Genomic DNA, 14,590 nt, shown 5'->3' on the forward strand with positions numbered 1-14,590 from the left:
AGTAAGCATAAAATTTTTTATTTCCAGCAATGAAAATGAATTTTCGGTCTGCTCCAGAATTCATTTGATTAATTTCGTCATTTGCTTACATATACACACACGCACGAAATAACATATACACAATCACAAGTACACAATAATTTAAATTTTAAAGAAATTCACAGCACAAATGTTTATCAACTAATTTGACTAATTCAAACCCAAAAATCTTTTATTTATTTTCACTTTTTTTATTTGTTTTTTTTTTTTTTTTGTTTTCCTTTAGATATAAAACTATATAAAAGATTTGCATTTTCGGGACCGTTTTTAAAAAGGCTGTATTTTACGCCAATTTTTCTCGTGGTAAAACTTGAAAAATGATTGGTTAAAACATCCTTTTTTAATTTCCCCGATGAAAACTTTGTTTATGCGATGGTAATCAAACGATGTGTAAACAATATATAAAGAAATTGTGCCATACGCCGCGGGTTGCATTTAGTTTTGCTTGTTATGTCATAGATTAAATAGTATGTTTTGAACATGGTATAATTTGTCATCAATTTTCGACGGATGCAAGAAAGTTGGAGAAAACCAATAATGTGAAGTGAAATAACTGAATTAATAAACAGTGCAATAAATAATATAGTAATTTTGCGTTGCATCGTTATTTACAAAGTACATACATTTAAAATATTTTAAACAAAACATTTGTAGAGTTACAAAAGTGAGAGATACGCATGGGATGCCAATTTGGTGATTTTTCCGCTACTTGTCGCCAAAGTAGCGACTTTGCCTGTTTAAGGTAGCGGCTGTATGATTTTTCCGCAACATTGATTATTGATAATTGTTAGCATTTCTTAAAGCGAAAGAAAAGAATAACGGACTTTTCTATGTAGGAGCTGATGTGTATGGAAATTAACTGACAAACGTATGTGCATGTGTGGGTATGTAATTTGTTCTTCTTTCCGATAAGTTTTCTTTATTCGGTGTACTAAAGCTTTCGTTGCTTCTTTGTCTTTTTATATTTTAAAAGTAAATAAATGTATGTAAATTGTGCAGCGAGTGGAATATTCATACATTTACATGGTGTCTAAAAATATAGAAAAGCATTAGAATCAAATATTTTATTGGAGAAATGGGCAACAATATGTATATGCGATTTTTAATTTGTCTCTTCTTGTTTAAAAATTGATAATCAGGGCAGTGCATCCGTGCGTATAAACAGTATATATGAACTCTGTGATATGATAGTTTCACAAATGTTAGCTTCGTTCTAGAACAAAAAAGTTTTTACACATTTAACACTTTTTGCAAATTTTTACCAGTAATGCGGTCCGTACATCCAAAAAGTAGCAAAATTTTCACTTCTTTTTGAACAAAAATGGCGCTGACTAGCTTTCTCTTTAGAAACTTTTTACACGACAAATTTGAGCGAGCAAATATGTGCAACATGTTTGCCACATTCTGATTGGCAGACACGCCGACTTAGACATTTGTTCCAGACTTTTTGACGTTTCTGTTATTTTTCGGTTCCCGTACATTTTGGAAAAATGTGTGCGTTGAACTCATTTTTGACAATTTCCTCTTTTGTACATTTTACCATTAAAAAAGTACTGGAACGAAGCTGTTAACAATTTAGTAGATTTTGATGAAAATAAAAAATTGTGGGCTGTTTGAATTTTTTTGTCCCCTTAAATTTATGCTGTGTATGTATATTAGTGTTGATATTGAACTTGAAAAGAAATATGTTCAGTTTATAAATTTGATTTGCTTATGGAAAGGTATGATAAGTTTATTCTAGGAGAGTGAAGTAGAAAGGGGAATAGCAGCGAAAAAATGAATCTGTACAAATATGAAATCAACAATGATTCTTTGTTGGCTTAACATATGTATGCTCTTTCTTTGTTCTTTGGAATTCTAGCCTTTTGTGGGTATTACACAGTTTGAGTATGTTATGCATGTTGATCATCAAATGATGGGAGAGGTGGTTCAAGTCTGAGGTGGGTGTATGGTTGAGGGCGATCCTGGAATACAACCAATACATTGATTTATCTAAAGAATTATATATTGTATTGTATGACTTCCACCAGGAGTAAATAACAATGGTCATCATTAGTTTGTTCGTATACCTACATTTTCTCTCTCTACATTATCGAGTTTGATACATTGACCCACATATAACTATTGTCAACGTTAATGTAGCCGATTCGCCTACATTTCATTAAATGTAAATAAATCTGTAATATTCAATACTCCAAGAATATTTCTTTTTTCATGTAAATGTTCTCCTTTGTTATGCTCTCTAAACTCCATGTAAGTGGGTTGGATATCGGTTACAATTTGGTTATATACAAAAAAACTGGTGTTATTTGAGGTTTAGGAGAAATAAACTACATATAACTCCAGCAATGAACGTCTTGCAACACATGAAAATTTTCTAACAGATATGGTACAGTTGATAAAGTTCAAAAATATGTCCGCAATATAAAACCAATGTACTGCATTCGTTGATATAACAAATTATGCATAAATTTTCATCTGGGATTGAATAGAAAGATTTCCTAAAGTTTATTTATCGATCAACTGGTAGATTTTGGGGTAAAACTTATGTTATGGAAGCTGGAATTATTGTTTACTCCAAAAATATAATAACCAAGAAGGTTACTTTCCATAAAGATGCCTGGAATTATAGTTCAACTTGTCAATAATGTGTAATTGATGTTCGTATACGGTCTATCTTCATGTTCCCAAAAAGCAATTTCCACCTAATACCCCAGCGGACTAATTCATTGATATCTAAAAATCCACAGGCTAATTTTCAAATGATTGTAAGCGTTCTATCATCTATGACATAAGTTGGTTTTAGTTTTGGAATTTCCAAGAAACCGCTGATGGTAATACTCTCCATTTCATCGCAATACAAGGGGAACACTAATGATAATAGGATTGAGGGACTTTGACGCAGAGTTTCATGACAAATAGACTAAACAAATGATTAAGCTTGATGTCTGCACTTAACAATTATATTGAATGATCTTTTGTTTAACAGCATGTTTATTCATGGTCATGATTTAACCTGCTATCTATCCAAATAATTCCCAAGGATTGTAAAATTCATTTTTATACTGCTTGACATTACATTTTTGGTATTAACACAATTTGGTATAAGAAATAAGGTAGATCAGTGTCTTCCTGAATTCATAGGTTGAGATTAGGTTCAGCTTGGGTTAGGTACAGATTGGGTTCTGGTTAGGTTGGGTTCAGATTGGTTTCAGGTTAGGTTAGGCTGGGTTCAGGTTGGGTTGGGTTCAGTTGTATCAATAACCGATATTTTACAGTATATCACTAGCAATTGTAAGAAGAAATGTTGAAACGATTGATTCAATCCCGTAATGTTTTGAAAAGAAAATTGAAAAAAAGCAAGCAAGAACAGCGCAATTAGAGAATGCTTTTATACCTATAATAGATGAACTAAATAAATTAGTTAAGACAACAAGTGAAAAAGCATCCGAATACGAGGTCCCCCAAAACAAAAAACATATCCGAGTGTGAGAAATCACCGTTTTCCAGTATCAAGAGATATAAGGAAGATATTAAAGAAGATGACTCAATCAAGTATGAAGACGCAAAAGACAATTTTTTTATTCTGCTCATGATGGTTATGATTATGAAAAAAAATCTTTCTCAATTAAAAAGAATAATATCTGAACCACTTAAAAAAAGTAATGAAAAAACCAGAACTGGGCACTCACACCAGTCTTATTTGAACTCCTCAGAGTTGAAGGTATATAAGAAAAATCTACACCAATATAATAAAGAAGACCATCTATGCTACCCATACTGGAAAAGTACTAATGAGATTAAATCTTGAAAACCCCGCATATGTATACGATTCCAATGTTCTTGTTGAACGATTTAAGATTTTGGAGAAATCACACCAAAGCGGAAAATATGACCAAACATAGGAAGTGGTTTCTATAATTGAAGAACTACGAGAGACAGATATTGTATATTAATTATGCAAATGCGTACATAGTGATTACGAAATAAATGTATGACAAGTAATATAAATGTATGACAAGCAATATAAATATGAATTTCACAATCTGTGGAATTATTTGGATAGATTGCATGTTTAATCATGACCATGAATAAACATGCTGTTAAACAAAGGATCATTCAATATCAATGTTATGTACAGACATCAAGCTTAATCATAGTCAATCCTATTAACATCAGTGATCCCCTTGTATCGCGACGAAATTGAGTGTATTACTATAAGCGGTTTCTTGGAAATTCCAAAACTTAAACCACCTTATGTCATAGATTCAATTGTGAAGATGAACGCTTACAAACTCTTGAAAATTAGCTAGGGGATTTTTAGATATCAATGAACTAGCCCGTTCGGGTGGGAATTGCTTTTTGGGAACATGAAGATAAACCTTATATGAACATCACCGTCACCTAATTACACATTATTAACAAGGTACGCAATAATAGCAGGCATCTTTATGGAAAATAACCTTCTTGGTTATGATATTTTTGAAGTAAACAATAATACCACGGATATACCACAACATCTACCAGTTGCTCGATAAAAAACCTTAAGAAATCTTTCTATCCAATACAAGATGAAAATTTATGCAAAATTTGTTATATCAACGAATGCAGTACATTAATTTTATATTTCGGAAATATATTTGACCTTTGTCAAGTGTACCTCATCTGTTAGAAAGTGTTGGAGTTATATGTAGTTTATTTCTCCTAAATTCCAAATAACACCAATTTTGTATACGTTTGATTAAATGTAACCAAATTGTAACCGATATCCAACCCACTAACATGGAGTTTAGGGAGCCTAACAAAGGAGAACATTTACATGAAAAAAGAAATATTCTTGGAGGATAGAATATTACAGATTTACTTACATTCAATGAAATGTAGACAAATTGGCTACCTTAGCGTTGACAATAATTAAATGTTGGTCAATGTATCGAACTCCAACCTACTAACATAATGTAGGGAGAGAAAATGTATGTATGCGAACACACAAATGCAGGCATCTTTATGGAAAGTAACCTTCTTGGTTATGATATTTTTGAAGTAAACAATAATACCACGGATATACCACAACATCTACCAGTTGCTCGATAAAAAACCCTTAAGAAATCTTTCTATTCAATACAAGATGAAAATTTATGCAAAATTTGTTATATCAACGAATGCAGTACATTAATTTTATATTTCGGAAATATATTTGACCTTTGTCAAGTGTACCTCATCTGTTAGAAAGTGTTGGAGTTATATGTAGTTTATTTCTCCTAAATTCCAAATAACACCAATTTTGTATACGTTTGATTAAATGTAACCAAATTGTAACCGATATCCAACCCACTAACATGGAGTTTAGGGAGCCTAACAAAGGAGAACATTTACATGAAAAAAGAAATATTCTTGGAGGATAGAATATTACAGATTTACTTACATTCAATGAAATGTAGACAAATTGGCTACCTAAGCGTTGACAATAATTAAATGTTGGTCAATGTATCGAACTCCAACCTACTAACATAATGTAGGGAGAGAAAATGTATGTATGCGAACACACAAATGTTGACCATTGTTATTTACCAGGGTTTAAAATACTAACGCGATATTAGCACAAGCACCGAATTTTAGCAGCTTTGCCTGCTAAAATTTCTTCGAAATATGTTTACATACAATGAACAACGGCAACATGTAGCAACAAATTTCACAAAAATATTGCTAGCGATGCTGATGCTATTTGATATCGTCGCTAAAATAAAATAGCACCAGACACGCATACTCATATTTTGCAGCACACATGATCAACACATATCAGAAAAGAGAATAAGCAACAAAGTTTCAACGGCTTAGCCAGGTTTTCACCAGTGTAATGCATTAAAAATCACGACAAATGACATGTGAATTTTTGGTGAAGCCGTTTAATATATATATTTTTTATTTTTAAATAATAATAATTAGTTTTCTTTAGGTTCTACCATATGATGGAGGCATTTTGGCATTAAATGACACCTTTTCTATTAATGCGTTGGCAAATCTAATCAGAAAAACACACTTTGCTGCTATTTCCCTTCGACAAATGGTCAGCCGGCTGCTAAATATGTAGGTTATTTGTGGATTATGCCTAACGAAAAATAGATTAGGCGTAGAAAACGAAATAAGCAAAAATTCACAAAAATAAATATGCGTTCGGTTGCTTATTTAGCCGTGTGTGTCAATATTGTATAGCAGTTGAAGTGTACAGCTAATGCCAATGTTTTTAGGTGCTGGCTTTTAAACCCTGTTATTTACTCAAAGTAAAAAAATAAAGAAATAAGTGACGTTGACAACAGTGCTACCGAGGACTCATATACAAAATAAAGAATGTATATGGATCGCAATGCGAAAGAAAGCAACAATGCAATATTTACATCACATGACGATTTTAGTGATTCTAGTCTAACTAGATGTAAATATTTTTTAAGTTTGTTTTTACGTATTTTGCGAAGATAGTATGTTGGTTGCTTTTGTAATATGATGTATACCTCGGTGATAATAATAAATGATTGTGTATCCATCTGTATTTTGTAGATAATCCTGATGTATCAATTCAGTGCAATAGCGAAATATTGATGACTAAATAAATAAATAAATATTTAAAAAAAAAATTTACCTCAAGCTTGACTAATCTATCAATTTTTAAGAAAAGAAAACAGGTCGAATAACAGGAAACCCTTTGGTAAATAAATATATGTATATTGTGCAGCGAGTGGAATATTCATACATTTAGATGGCAGATCGTGTTCAAAAACATAGAAAATCTTTAGAATTAAATATTTTATTTAAGGAATGGATACAAATATGTATGTGCAATTACTTAAGTTTCCTCTTCTTGTTTAACAATTGATAATCGGGGCAGTTCGCATCCCAACGTATGTACGTGAAGTGGTGAACGTTAAAGTAAATATAACCTTTCTTTAATTTCGTCCAATGAAAATAATTTTTTGGGTGAACCATATACAGATTTGCTTTTAAACAGTATATCTGAACTATGAATATGAACTGTGTGATATGATAGTCTCACAAATGTTAACAATTTAGAAAATTTTGATAGAGGTGAAAAATTATGGACTGTTTGAATTTGTAGGTCAAATTGTCCTGTTTAATAAATGGGGAATATATGTTAAAAGAAAATATTTTATTTTCTCCAAATAAAGCATATTTTACGGAAGATTAAACTGAAACTGAACCACTTAAAGCCACTGGTCGTTTTAACGCCACAAAGATTGATTGCAAACATTGACGTAAAATTCGGATATTTTCTCATATTTTTGCATTTGATTACGGTATGCTATCTGTCATGCCGCGCTTATAAATGCATTTCCCCGCATTTGTCCTAAAACGTAAGTGGATCAAAAAATAATTCTGTTTGCAATTTCGAATTTTGATGAAACATTTGGATATTCCATGTAAATTTAGATCTTTTTACATAAGCACACTATGTAACTCCATTTTACGAAATCCTGGAAATAAATGAAGTGAATTTACATATGCTTTTTCCGTCATTTGCTGCTTACGTGTACACCGCACGAAATAACACATCACACGTACACAATAATTTTAATTAAAACAAATAAAAATTTATCAACACACATGTTTAGCAACTAATTTGAAAAAATCAAAACAAACAAATAATCATGTATTTTCACTTGTTTATGGTCTGAGTGTTTTTGTTTTTCTCCACATAAAAGAGTTTTATTTTCAGTAGTTTATGAAGAAAAACTGGGTTGCTTATATTAGTATTGGTTTTTCGTGCATTGTTTAGAATAAATGATGCAGCACCGAATGGATTATTCATACATATAGATGTCAGATCGTACTCAAAAATATAGAAAAGCATGGACATAAAATATTTTATTGGAGAAATAGATAAAAACATGTATGTTCCATGAAAATAAAAGAAAATAAAAAAGCATAATATTTGTTATTTCCAGCAATGAAAATAAATTTTTGGTCTGCTCTAGAAGTCATTTCATTCATTTCGTCATTTGCTTACATATACACACACGCAGGAAATAAAACATACACAATCAAAAGTACACAATAATTTTAATTTTAAAAAAATTCACAGCACAAATGTTTATCAACTAATTTGACTGATTCAAAACCAAAAATCTATTATTTATTTTCGCTTTTTTTATTTGTGCATTTTTGTTTTCCTTCACATATAAAAACTATATAAAAGATTTGCATTTTCGGGAGCGTTTCTAAAAAGGCTTTATTTTACGCCAATTTGTCTCGTGGTAAAACTAGAAAAATAATTGGTTAAAACATCCTTTTTTAATTTCCCCGATGAAAACTTTGTTTAGGCGATGGTAATCAAACGATGTGTAAACAATATATAAAGAAATTGTGCCATACGCCACGGGTTGCATTTAGTTTTGCTTGTTATGTCATAGATTAAATAGTATGTTTTGAACATGGTATAATTTGTCAACAATTTTCGACGGATTGAAGAAAGTTGGAGAAAACCAATAATATAAAGTGAAATAACTGAATTAATAAACAGTGTAATAAATATTATAGTAATTTTGCGTTGCATCATTATTTACAAAGTACATACATTTAAAATATTTTAAACAAAACATTTGTAGAGTTGCAAAAGTGAGAGATACGCATGGGATGGCAATTTGGTGATTTTTCCGCTACTTGTCGCCAAAGTAGCGACTTTGCCTGTTTAAGGTAGCGGCTGTATGATTTTTCCGCAACATTGATTATTGTTAGCATTTCTTAAAGCGAAGGAAAAGAATAACGGACATTCCTATGTAGGATTTGATGTGTATGGAAATTAACTGACAAACGTATGTGCAAGTGTGGGTATGTAATTTGTACTTCTTTCCGATTAGTTTTCTTTATTCGGTGTACTAAAGCTTTCGTTGCTTTTTTGTCTTTTTATATTTTAAAAGTTAATAAATTTATGTAAATTGTGCAGCGAGTGGAATTTTCATACATTTAGATTGTGTCTAAAATATAGAAAAGCATTAGAATCAAATATTTTTTTGAAGAAATGGGCAACAATATGTATATGCGATTTTTAATTTGTCTCTTCTTGTTTAAAAATTGATAATCAGGGCAGTGCATCCGTGCGTGTAAACAATATATATGAACTCTGTGATCTGATAGTTTCACAAATGTTAGCTTCTTCTAGAACTAAAAAGTTTTTACACACTTAACACATTTTGCAAATTTTTACCCAAAATGCGTTCCCGCACATCAAAAAAGTTGCAAAATGTTCACTTCTTCTTGAACAAAAATGGCGCTGGCTAGCTTTCTCTTTAGAAACTTTTTACACGACAAATTTGGGCGAGCAAATATGTGCAACATGTTTGCCAACTTCTGATTGGCAGACACGCCGACTTTGATATTTGTTCCAGACTTTTTGACATTGATAATCAGGGCAGTGCATCCATGCGTGAAAACAGTATATATAGACTCTGTGATATGACAGTTTCACAAATGTTAGCTTCGTTCTAGAACTAAAAAGTTTTTACACATTTAACACATTTTGCAAATTTTTACCCGAAATGCGTTCCCGTACATCAAAAAAGTTGCAAAATGTTCACTTCTTCTTGAACAAAAATGGCGCTGACTAGCTTTCTGTTTAGAAAGTTTTTACACGACAAATTTGGCCGAGCAAATATGTGCAACATGTTTGCCAACTTCTGATTGGCAGACACGCCGACTTTGACATTTGTTCCAGACTTTTTGACATTTCTGTAATTTTTCCGTTCCCGTACATTTTGGAAAAATGTGTGCGTTGAACTAATTTTTGAAAATTTTCTCTTTTGCACATTTTACCATTAAAAAAGTACTGGAACGAAGCTGTTAACAATTTAGTAGATTTTGATGAGTATTTCAGCCATGTAAAACTTCTCTACAAAGTGGTGTCTTAGTCACGCCGTTCGGACTCGGCGATAAACTGTAGGTCCCATATCATTAAGCTAATATGAATCGGGGTGCACTCATTGATATGAGAGAAGTCTCCCTTGTCCCTTATGGGATGTTTGTGGAACAATTAAATATATTATATATATTAGTGTTTCTATTGAACTTGAAAAGAAAAATGTTTAGTTTATAAATTTGATTTCCTTATGGAAAGGTATGATAGGTTTATTCTAGGAGAGTGAAGTAGAAAGGGGAATAGCAGCGAAAAAATGAATCTGTACAAATATGAAATCAACAATGATTTTTTTGTTGGCTTAACATATGTATGCTCTTTCTTTGTTCTTAGGAATTCTTGCCTTTTGTGGGTATTACACAGTTTGAGTATGTTATGCATGTTGATCATCAAATGATGGGAGAGGTGGTTCAAGTGTGAGGTGGGTGTATGGTTCAGGGCGTTCCTGGAATACAACCAATACATTGATTTATCTAAAGATTTATATATTGACGGGATTCGATGAGAACACCATCAAAACTTAACACGCCACAGATTAAAATGTAACTACACAGTGGGTCAAAACAACAAAAATTACCTCGAAAATTTTAGGCTGAACCACATTTAGAGCAAGTCTAAATTAAAACATATGTTCGAGTGAGTGAATAGCAAGATTGTCATCAAAAATACATATATGTCAGGGTTTAAATATAAGCTATGCAAAATGTGAAATAAAGTTGCATATTTTACCTCAATTATACGCGGGAGCAAAAAATGAAATAAATAAGAATGAGAGAGTCTCAGATATTGTATGACTTCCCCCAGGAGTAAATAACAATGGTCATCATTTGTTTGTTCGTAGACCTACATTTTCTCTCTCTATATTATGTTAGTAGGTTGGAGTTTGATACATTGACCCACATATAATTATTGTCAACGTTAATGTAGCCGATTCGCGTATATTTCATTATATATAAATAAATCTGTAATACTCAATACTCCAAGAATATTTCTTTTTCATGTAAATGTTCTCCTTTGTTATGCTCTCTAAACTCCATGTTAGTGGGTTCGATATCGGTTACAATTTGGTTACATACAAAAAAACTGGTGTTATTTGGGGTTAGGAGATATAAACTACATATAGCTCCAGCAATGAACGCATTGCAACACATGAACTTTTTCTAACAGATGTGGTACAGTTGATAAAGGTCGAAATATATCCGCAATATAAAACCAATGTACTGCATTAGTTGATATAACAAATTATGCATAAATTTTTATCTGGGATTGAATAGAAAATTTCCTAATGTTTATTTATCGAGCAACTGGTAGACGTGTGGTATAACTTATGTTATGGAAGCTGGAATTATTGTTTACTCCAAAAATATCATAAACAAGAAGGTTACTTTCCATAAATATGCCTGGAATTATTGTGTAACTTGTCAATAATGTGTAATTGAAGTTCGTATAAGGTTTACCTTCATGTTCCCAAAAAGCAATTTCCACCTCATACCGGAGCGGGCTAATTCATTGATATCTAAAAATCCACTGGATAATTTTCAAATGATTGCAAGCGTTCTATCATCCATGACATAAGGTGGTTTTAGTTTTGGAATTCCCAAGGAACGGCTGATGGTAATACTCTCCATTTCATCGCAATACAAGGGGATCACTGATGATAATAGGACTGAGTTATTTTGACGCAGAGTTTCATGACAAATAGACTAAACAAATGATTAAGATTGATGTCTGCACTTAACAATGATATTGAATGATCTTTTGTTTAACAGCATGTTTATTCATGGTCATGATTAAACCTGCTATCTATCCAAATAATTCCCAAGGATTGTGAAATTCATTTTTATACTGCTTGACATTTAATTTTTGGTACTAACCCATTAATGCCCATTGGAAATTAAGATGCCAGCTGACTTCTTCTCTTTTTTTGTACTCTGAGAAAGAAGTGGGAATAGGGAATATAAAAATAACTGTACTATTATTAAGTAGACACCTGTTTTTTTCAATTGTGCTTTTGATTCATGTCAATTGCTTCTTGCGTTTGCATTTTATTGGCTGCTGATTTTCAACCTGTTTCAAAAATCCCATTTCATTTGAGACTGCTGTTTCAAAATGTAAGTTTTACTATGATATTAAATAATTTCATAACAAAGTGTGTTTGTATTTAAAGAAATATATCTTGATTAAGTTTTAGATCAAAAATATTTAGATTTACTGTTTTGTGCTTAGAGAAATAATGTGTTTTTAGTGGTGGCAACTTAAGTTGCCAATGGACACTTACGTAAAGTACATATTTTGTTATCGGATAGTATTTTGTTATCGGATATTATTTGTTATCGGATATTATATTATTGGTTACATGATTCATGCCGAGCCTTACTGTGGATCCTCCACGAAAATACCAAATCGTGGATTCGGTCAAGGCAGCGATGTAGTGCTTGGGCAAGTTTCTCATTGTCAGCTAGCACCAGGAACGCAGTTATTCTTTGAAAATCTATTCACAAGCGCTAGCTTGTTAGAGGAACTTGAGAAGCATGGCATATGAGCTACTGGAACATTGAGGGAAAATCGTGTTTCAAAGGAAATGAATTTTTTAAGTAAAATTCAATTTGCTAAAAGGCCTCGTGGGTCGTATGATATATCTCGCACAAAAAAATTGCTTGCGGTAAGATGGCTGGACAACGCAGTTGTTACTGTCCTAACAAACTGTTCTTCCCTGGAACCCATTGGAACAGTTTCAAGATACTCAAGACTACAAAAGAGTCGGATAAATGCAAAAATACCAAAGCCGGTCGATCATATTCTAGCCAAAAAAATTATACAGACATAAAAGGGGACTCGAAGTAGAGTCGATGTAAAGAGTTTAATGGCCGTACCATTTTTATATGCAAAAAATGTAATATTTCCCTTCACCCTAACGCATGTTTTTTTCGAATTACCATACAATAATAAATAATACGTATTTTCAATATGTAACCTATGTGCCCAATGGCAACTTAAGTTACCGGGTGAAAACCCGCACCTACCCTTGTTCTTTCTCAAAGTTGCTTAACAAAGTATGTTTCTTGACCACTAAGGACTTCGTTTACCAAATTTCAGGCCGAAATTCAAACAAAAAAAATCTGGGCATTAATGGGTTAACACAATTTGGTATAAGAAATAAGGTAGATCAGTGTCTTCTTGAATTCATAGGTTCAGGTTGGGTTGGGTACAGATTGGGTTCAGGGTAGGTTGGGTTCAGATTAGTTTCAGGTTAGGTTAGGCTGGGTTCAGGTTGGGTTGGGTTCAATTGTATCAATAACCGATATGTTTCAGTATATCACTAGCAATTGTAAGAAGAAATGCTGAAACGATTGATTCAATCCCGTAATGTTTTGAAAAGAAAATTGAAAAAAAAGCAAGCAAGAACAGCGCAATTAGAGAATGCTTTTATAACTATAATAGATGAACTAAATAAATTAGTTAAGACAACAAGTGAAAAGGCATCCGAATACGTGTACCTCCAAAACAAAAACATATCCGAGTACGAGAAATCACCGTTTTCCAGTATCAAGAGATATAAGGAAGATATTAAAGAAGATGACTCAATCAAGTATGAAGACGCAAAAGACGTATTTTTTTATTCTGCTCATGGCGGTTATGATTACGAAAACAATCTTTCTCAATTAAAAATAATAATAATCTGAAAACCTTTAAAAAAGTAAGGAAAAAATTGTCGTAGGAAACCAGAAATGGGCACTCACACCAGGCTTATATGAACTCCTCAGAGTTGGAGATATATAAGAAAAATTTACACCAATAGAATAAAGAAGACAATCTATGCTACTCATACTGGAAAGGGACTAATGAGAGTAAATCTTGCAAACTCCCCATACGTATACGATTCCAATGTTCTTGTTGAACGATTAAAGCTGTTGGAGGAATCACATCAAAGGGGAAAATATGACCAAACATAGGAGGTGGTTTCTATAATTGAAGAACTACGAGAGACAGATATTATATATTTATTATACAAATGCGTACATTGTGATTACGAAATAAATGCAATCTATCTCCATTGTAATATGGTTGTTTTATTTATTTCTAATTTTATTAATCATTGATATACATTGATAATAAGGGCTTTGAAAACGTGACAATCATGAGAAATATTTATCGGACCATCAGTAAGGTAAAATAAAACCCAAACATGAACCCAACTTGAACATAACCTGAACCCAATCCAACATGAACCTAACTTGAACTTATGAATTCAGGAAGATAGGATACTATAGTTTTTGTTCGAACTTGATCTACCTTATTTCTTATTCCTAATTGTGTTAATACCAAAAATGTATGACAGGCAATATAAATATGAATTTCACAATCATTAGAATTATTTGAATAGATGGCATGTTTAATCATGACCATGAATAAACATGCTGTTAAACAAAGGATCATTCAATATCAATGTTAAGTGCAGACATCAAGCTTAATCATAATCAATCCTATTAACATCAGTGATCCCATTGTATTGCGATGAAATGGAGTGTATTACTATAAGCGGTTTCTTGGAAATTCCAAAACTAAAACAACCTTATGTCATGGATGATAGATTCTATTGTGAAGATGAACGCTTACAAACTTTTGAAA

At 32.1% G+C, this 14,590-nt stretch overlaps 1 protein-coding gene across 4 annotated transcripts in view; it reads left to right on the forward strand.

Moving 5' to 3' along the window:
• The first annotated feature begins 539 nt into the window (after positions 1 to 539).
• Positions 540 to 14,590, forward strand: part of LOC141388138 (uncharacterized) — a 116,780-nt gene continuing 102,729 nt past the window's right edge. For 2 of the 4 annotated variants that reach the window (XM_073958178.1, XM_073958181.1), the window contains exon 1: positions 540 to 923. The gene's annotated coding sequence lies outside the window, so the exon portion shown is untranslated. Of the gene's footprint in view, positions 924 to 8,516; positions 8,881 to 14,590 lie in introns of those variants that run through there. The other 2 variants (XM_073958179.1, XM_073958180.1) reach the window with 2 other exon arrangements.

The sequence above is a fragment of the Musca autumnalis genome, unplaced genomic scaffold, assembly GCF_047663935.1.
Source record: "Musca autumnalis isolate F117 unplaced genomic scaffold, ASM4766393v1 scaffold_6, whole genome shotgun sequence".
Classification (NCBI taxonomy): Eukaryota; Metazoa; Arthropoda; class Insecta; order Diptera; family Muscidae; genus Musca; species Musca autumnalis.